An 8,604-nucleotide genomic window follows, 5' to 3' on the forward strand; every position below is an offset into this window, starting at 1 on the left:
CAGACATTAAGAACCTCCCGAAGTAATTCCTTCTGTTTGGGGTCTAAGCAGCACGAGACACAGTTTTCATAGATGCTGCAGCAGTTATTGACTTGACAACTCTCACAGTTGTATCTGTGTGTGGTTTCACCGTCACTGTGACAACAACCGCTGGCTGATAAGTCCTTCCTGGAGCAAAGATAACCTAAAACAATTTCAAATCACGTTACTGTCTTACAAAAATATAATTGCCACATACTACAAGGCTTTTTGGGTCTGGAGATGAGACAATTTGCACTTTAACTACCCTAGTTGAGACTTATAATTGCAGTATTAAATAAGTATTGCTAATTACAGTATTGCTTATCACATCAAGAAAATTTCAAATAAATTTAGCCAATCAAAGGGTGATTGATTGCATCACATTTTTTGATTGGCACAATGTGTATCTAATAGTCATGAAAACATGTAACACATTGTGTAAAAGTGAGGGATAAGGAGCATGTTAGAATTCGCAGTGAAAGAGCTAGTGTAAACAGTACAACCCCACACTTTGAAGGGAAACAAAAAAGTTTCAGCTAAGGCCTGGCTCAACTAGCAGACATGAAGTGTGCAACATGCATGTTTCCTAGTTTAGCCACCTACTTGAGAAACATTTCCGTGCCAAGTCGTAGAAAATTTATCGCACGCTACATGTTTCTGGTAGTGGCTAAACTAGGAAAACCTTAGGAGACATGTCAATTGTTAACACTAAGCCTAATAAGGGATGGAACTCCCACCTATTATCTAAAACAGAATCGAAACCGTTCGAGTACCGGAATTCTTGTGACCCGAGTTCGATTTAGGGGGATTACTGTTAATAAAGTTTACTGTTTATTAAGTTTATTACCCCTTTCGTCCACTATCAGCGATGGACCCTGCACTGAATTTCTACATTGTCTGAACTCCGTCAGATTTTCAACATCGACCCATTCAAAAAGCTCTGTATTTACATCGCTAATATCTTGATCTTCAACAGGCTGAGGAAACAATAAAAATGCTTTGTTATGATGAGTAAAGCTTATATACATGATATTTCCAGCTCGTTGGGGAGAGAATCGATTGCTATTGAAAATGAAACACACAATTCAATTCTAGATAATAACAGCAATATACCTTTCTTAGTAAGGTAGAAATGATTAATAAAACCCCAACTACAGCAAGAAAGGCAAAGATCCAGCGACGGACGAAGAAAATACTCATGTACAACACACAACACAACCCCAAGGACGAAACAGACCCAACATGGCGACAAAAACAAGTGTTAATTGACGGGGTCGCTGTGGTAGGCTCTCGGAACCTACAGCATTTGGGCACACTTTTTTTTATAAGAACCTTTTTTTATCCGATGCTCAGATAGCAGAATTTTTTTTCTTTTTTAGTCCTGATGCGTTCTCAAGTGCAGAATCAAATTGTGCTCTTAGTAACAACCTTATTATTGCTATTGATCATTAGGTGTAATTCTCTTCCTAATAATTATAGTATAGCGTATATTCTTATATACGCTAAAAATTTAAGAACATCGTTAAGAACGTATTCAGCCTTAAAATGTTCCAAAAATAAGAACGGCCCAGCTGAAAATTAGACGTTCTTAAAAAAAGAAAAAAAAGTGTGTTTCACTTGGAGGGCGGGGTGGGGGGGTAGGGGTGAATACTATTTGGACCGGCGGATCGGGCCTATTCAAAGAAAAAAGGTAAGCTGTCTTTATGTCCCCCACCCAGAAGGCGTAGATTCTGGCGCACATCGTTTTGCTTGGGGTCATTTGTTTACATTCCAAGGGTCTGTTTTTCGATGTATTTTCGTCCTATACTATATGCGGTATTACGAACGATGTCACATGCACGTGCGAGACTGAGCAAAGCAAAACAAAAGGCGACAATGTATTATGCTGAGGTCCGGTGTGTTGTGCATGATGACGAAATTACCACACTACTATAGCAACACGCTAATTCCCAAGAGAGGCAAGGGCACAAAACGGATCTGTTTCGCAGCCCCTTTTTTTTTGCTGGCTGGATGTTAGACCCCTCGGTTGCTGGGGGAAAAATCGTCGCGAATGGTTCTGCTGGCAAATTTGTGGATTCGAACTTTTTCAGTTATCTTAATTATTCACTCTAGAAGTGAAAGTAAAATTGCCATACTTGGTCACGGAATCTTGTACGCTGGCGTTCTCACTTTCGCGCCATTCCATTTTCTACCAATCAGAGAAGCGAATCCTTTTTTGTACCAATCAGAGAAGCACATCAGACAGACATACGAAAAAAAAAACACAACCATCTCTGCATCATGACCACGGGCACCATCGACAAAAAAATGGCAAGTTTTCCCAAAATAAGGTCTGGTAAACTTCGGTAAGCTTGAATTTTTGCATAGAGGTTCCTTATGTTATGTAAACCAACCTATCAAAAAGTGTGTTTTTTTTTATGGATGACACTTCTCCTTTTTAGGGAGAAGTCGGGCTCTGATCAGAAATTAAGCCAACTTTTCTCGCTAATATCTAAATTTCATATATTCTAAATTTCTTTAAAATTTGGAATTAAGCTTTTGGTCAGAGGAACTTCTTGTATGCGGAATCTTGAATATTGAAAATTGGAAAATTTCATGCCTATTTATTTGCTCCGTCGACCACGGGAACTTTATCGTGTAGCTAACCAGTGCAATGCTGTAATTTCTCCAGTTCTCTTCGTACATCTGGCGGTGGATTTCTAAACTCAATGAAACGTATAACGTGACCAGTGCGAACAGGGGCATGTCTATTAATAATAAAGTGTAACGGGACGAGTGCGAACAGGAGCATGTCTATCAATAATAAAGTGAAACGGGACGAGTGCGAACAGGGGCATGTCTATCAATAATAAAGTGTAACGGGACGAGTGCGAACAGGAGCATGTCTATCAATAATAAAGTGTAACGGGACGAGTGCGAACAGGAGCATGTCTATCAATAATAAAGTGTAACGGGACGAGTGCGAACAGGAGCATGTCTATCAATAATAAAGTGTAACGGGACGAGTGCGAACAGGAGCATGTCTATCAATAATAAAGTGTAACGGGACGAGTGCGAACAGGAGCATGTCTATCAATAATAAAGTGTAACGGGACGAGTGCGAACAGGAGCATGTCTATCAATAATAAAGTGTAACGGGACGAGTGCGAACAGGAGCATGTCTATTAATAATAAAGTGTAACGGGACGAGTGCGAACAGGAGCATGTCTATTAATAATAAAGTGTAACGGGACTAGTGCGAACAGGAGCATGTCTATTAATAATAAAGTGTAACGGGACTAGTGCGAACAGGAGCATGTCTATCAATAATAAAGTGTAACGGGACGAGTGCGAACAGGAGCATGTCTATCAATAATAAAGTGTAACGGGACGAGTGCGAACAGGAGCATGTCTATTAATAATAAAGTGTAACGGGACGAGTGCGAACAGGAGCATGTCTATTAATAATAAAGTGTAACGGGACGAGTGCGAACAGGAGCATGTCTATCAATAATAAAGTGTAACGGGACGAGTGCGAACAGGAGCATGTCTATTAATAATAAAGTGTAACGGGACGAGTGCGAACAGGAGCATGTCTATTAATAATAAAGTGTAACGGGACGAGTGCGAACAGGAGCATGTCTATTAATAATAAAGTGTAACGGGACGAGTGCGAACAGGAGCATGTCTATTAATAATAAAGTGTAACGGGACGAGTGCGAACAGGAGCATGTCTATTAATAATAAAGTGTAACGGGACGAGTGCGAACAGGAGCATGTCTATTAATAATAAAGTGTAACGGGACGAGTGCGAACAGGAGCATGTCTATCAATAATAAAGTGTAACGGGACGAGTGCGAACAGGAGCATGTCTATCAATAATAAAGTGTAACGGGACGAGTGCGAACAGGGGCATGTCTATCAATAATAAAGTGTAACGGGACGAGTGCGAACAGGAGCATGTCTATGAATAATAAAGTGTAACGGGACGAGTGCGAACAGGAGCATGTCTATCAATAATAAAGTGTAACGGGACGAGTGCGAACAGGAGCATGTCTATTAATAATAAAGTGTAACGGGACGAGTGCGAACAGGAGCATGTCTATTAATAATAAAGTGTAACGGGACGAGTGCGAACAGGAGCATGTCTATCAATAATAAAGTGTAACGGGACGAGTGCGAACAGGAGCATGTCTATCAGTAATAAAGTGTAACGGGACGAGTGCGAACAGGAGCATGTCTATCAGTAATAAAGTGTAACGGGACGAGTGCGAACAGGGGCATGTCTATCAATAATAAAGTGTAACGGGCCGAGTGCGAACAGGAGCATGTCTATTAATAATAAAGTGTAACGGGACGAGTGCGAACAGGGGCATGTCTATCAATAATAAAGTGTAACGGGACGAGTGCGAACAGGAGCATGTCTATCAATAATAAAGTGTAACGGGACGAGTGCAAACAGGAGCATGTCTATCAATAATAAAGTGTAACGGGACGAGTGCGAACAGGAGCATGTCTATCAATAATAAAGTGTAACGGGACGAGTGCGAACAGGAGCATGTCTATTAATAATAAAGTGTAACGGGACGAGTGCGAACAGGAGCATGTCTATTAATAATAAAGTGTAACGGGACGAGTGCGAACAGGAGCATGTCTATCAATAATAAAGTGTAACGGGACGAGTGCGAACAGGAGCATGTCTATTAATAATAAAGAATAACGGGACGAGTGCGAACAGGGGCATGTCTATCAATAATAAAGTGTAACGGGACGAGTGCGAACAGGAGCATGTCTATTAATAATAAAGTGTAACGGGACGAGTGCGAACAGGAGCATGTCTATTAATAATAAAGTGTAACGGGACGAGTGCGAACAGGAGCATGTCTATTAATAATAAAGTGTAACGGGACGAGTGCGAACAGGGGCATGTCTATCAATAATAAAGTGTAACGGGCCGAGTGCGAACAGGAGCATGTCTATTAATAATAAAGTGTAACGGGACGAGTGCGAACAGGGGCATGTCTATCAATAATAAAGTGTAACGGGACGAGTGCGAACAGGAGCATGTCTATTAATAATAAAGTGTAACGGGACGAGTGCGAACAGGAGCATGTCTATTAATAATAAAGTGTAACGGGACGAGTGCGAACAGGGGCATGTCTATCAATAATAAAGTGTAACGGGCCGAGTGCGAACAGGAGCATGTCTATTAATAATAAAGTGTAACGGGACGAGTGCGAACAGGGGCATGTCTATCAATAATAAAGTGTAACGGGACGAGTGCGAACAGGAGCATGTCTATCAATAATAAAGTGTAACGGGACGAGTGCGAACAGGAGCATGTCTATCAATAATAAAGTGTAACGGGACGAGTGCGAACAGGAGCATGTCTATTAATAATAAAGTGTAACGGGACGAGTGCGAACAGGAGCATGTCTATTAATAATAAAGTGTAACGGGACGAGTGCGAACAGGAGCATGTCTATCAATAATAAAGTGTAACGGGACGAGTGCGAACAGGAGCATGTCTATCAATAATAAAGTGTAACGGGACGAGTGCGAACAGGAGCATGTCTATTAATAATAAAGTGTAACGGGACGAGTGCGAACAGGAGCATGTCTATTAATAATAAAGTGTAACGGGACTAGTGCGAACAGGAGCATGTCTATCAATAATAAAGTGTAACGGGACCAGTGCGAACAGGAGCATATGTCTATCAGTAATAAAGTGTAACGGGACGAGTGCGAACAGGAGCATGTCTATCAATAATAAAGTGTAACGGGACGAGTGCGAACAGGAGCATGTCTATCAGTAATAAAGTGGCGCAGCACAGTCACAAAAGACGTTGCAATCAGTCGATACCACCACCCCTCTTGACATATTCTGGTTAAAAAGTGGTCTAAAACCCCACATTAACCCCTGACTTCTGCGGGACCATAGAGGAGGGGGCGCAAATGACTAGTTCATTACTATGTGATTCAGCAGTACACACTCATAGGTTTTTTTAGAACAAGATACTTATATAATATAAAACTAAAAACAAACTTTTGCTTTTTAAATAATAAATCTGTAAAGAAAACAGTTTTCTATCAACCTAAAGATAATGGGAAAGGGGATATTTTAGAAAAGTACTGAATATAATTATCACATTATTGTTATTATATTTTCTTTTCAAACATTTAAGGAAGAGTCATATTTCTTCCTTTTTCTTCTCCCTTCTGACTATTTTTATGCAATTGATGCTCTTTGCTATTTCCCCTCTACACCAAAAATAAATTAATGAACAGATTTGATTTTTAAATTAGAAATTTTCATTTATTACTTTCACTTATATTTTCTTTTTAGGATTTTCTTTCCAAGTCTCTTGCCCATTACATTTATTTTAGATGTTTAGATTTATTTCATTGGAATAGTTAGATCCAGGGTTTCTCAAAACACCAAAATATAATGCATTACTGGATGTATATTTGTAGATATTAATTCCCATGGGGATGGAAAATTACCACTTAAAATGGTACATTAAATCTTCAGCATTGCATCTTATCTAAAATTGTGTCTGACACTATATTCCATCTTTGAAATCCTGTTTCATTCATTGTTCTTCGCAAGAACAAAGCTTGTCAGAATGTAGCTTTACAAATGTACATTAATGGAACTTTTATTAAGGGGAAGGGTTTTTTAGGGCAAGATAATTAAACTTTATAACACTAGCAACAACCTTGTTCTTTTTCAATAATAGAATTCTGTTCACGCATAGCTTGGATAGCAAAGACATGGCCTCTTTAGAGGCCTGTGGTGGTGAAAGGGTAAAGATAATGGGAAAGGGGAAATGTCAAGAAATGCTCAATCAAATTATTTTCATTACTGTTATATTTTTTTCACCAAACCTTTCAAGTTGAGTCAATTCACTTTATATCTCCTCTCCCGTCGATTATTTTTTAGTCAATTGATATTCTTTGATTCCTCTCTACCCCAAACATAGATCAATGAAAGGGTTTGGTTTGAAATTAGAAGTTAGCATTTTCAATCTGTTTTTTCTTCATTGCATTCATTTGGGAGTAGGCCACCAACAACAAGGCCACTATATGGTAAAGTGGGGTGCACCAATATGTAATGCATGAAATGAGATATTTTTGGATTTCAATTTCCAGACATTTTTCTGAATATTCGGTCCAATGAAGGAGAGAATTGCCACTAAATCAATACATAAAAATCACAGTATGGCATCTAAACAGTCTAAATATATTATTTTGAATCTTTGGAATGCTGTTACATCCATGACATTTTCTGCACAAGGGCAAAGCTTGTGGGAGTATTGTTTTGATAAAAAAAAAAAAGATATTCATAATGGAACTTCTATGATGGGACATAAGAATTTACCATTAGACTCTTGACAACTTTGACAGCCATATCCACACCAGGAATTGTGTTTGTTAACTTTGATGTACTGCATAATTTAAATTATTGAATAAGGCCTGGATCCATTTGGTTGGTACAATAAATAAATCTCAGTAGAGAGCAGGATCCTAGATCCCCCAATAATACCTTTAATCAGTCAACACAAAAAGTGTTTATGCTGGCTCCGCTTTTAGGCAGTGCCTAAATCTATATATTAGTCCAACTCCACTCAACATAGCATTATCAAAAACGTAGGAAGAAACCACCGGACAGCCTCTATCTGCTGGTGTGCGTCGGACCTTGTGGTCTGCGTCGACAGTTGATTAATTAATAAAACCTTTAAAAGAAAAAGTCGACAACAACGCAGATTTATGTTTTTTAGAACGATAATTCGGCAGGCCAATACCTGCCTTCTTCAGGTTATAAATGAGTTACAATGGCATGTTATAGCTAGTATATGTACAAAGTTCATTGATGATTAACTAACAAAAGGTAAAAATAGTAATTGAGTAAAGAGTGACTTATGGAAGATGGTAAATAGGGTGGTGTGGATTACTAAGTAGCTAAACGGTTTCTTCACGCCGGTTGAGGCCACCGGGTTCTCGCGCTGGCACTCTTGAACGGCCTCCCTCCAAAGCATTCAAGTTAGCGTGTAGGGGTAAGGTGATGGGCTAGGTGCTCATTTACTTTGAACTTTTCCCTTACCAGGCATCTCCATCTTTCTACCCCCCTAGCTTCCTCGGCTCCAAGTTTCCATTCCCCCCTTTGCATTTGGCTTGTACCTGGTATTGCCTCCTGGTAATAAACCCTGTGCTAGAACACATGGAAGGTTGCTTCACATTTCAAAGAGCTCTATGAAATATTTTCATTTATTCAACATTATTCACTATTTCACTCGTTTTTGCATGTTCATCCTTATACCTTCCTACCCCTACTTCCATTGTACACCTACAGTACTTCCCATCAGCCTAACTTGCCATGCTACGGATACACTTATTTTATTTAACCAACAGCTTTTAACCAACATTTATTGAGAGGTTTAAAAGAGTTTTAGGATTCTGATTGCCGAAGAGTTATAAAGGCAATCCATTCCAAAGACTAGCCCACAAAAATTAAAATTGTTTTTTTTTATCCTGGTAGGGAGGGAAAAGGGAGGCTATTTCTTAGTTTCTTAGGTTAAAGTGGCTATTGATAGTAAATTTATC

The sequence above is a fragment of the Nematostella vectensis genome, chromosome 4, assembly GCF_932526225.1.
Source record: "Nematostella vectensis chromosome 4, jaNemVect1.1, whole genome shotgun sequence".
Lineage (NCBI taxonomy): Eukaryota > Metazoa > Cnidaria > Anthozoa > Actiniaria > Edwardsiidae > Nematostella > Nematostella vectensis.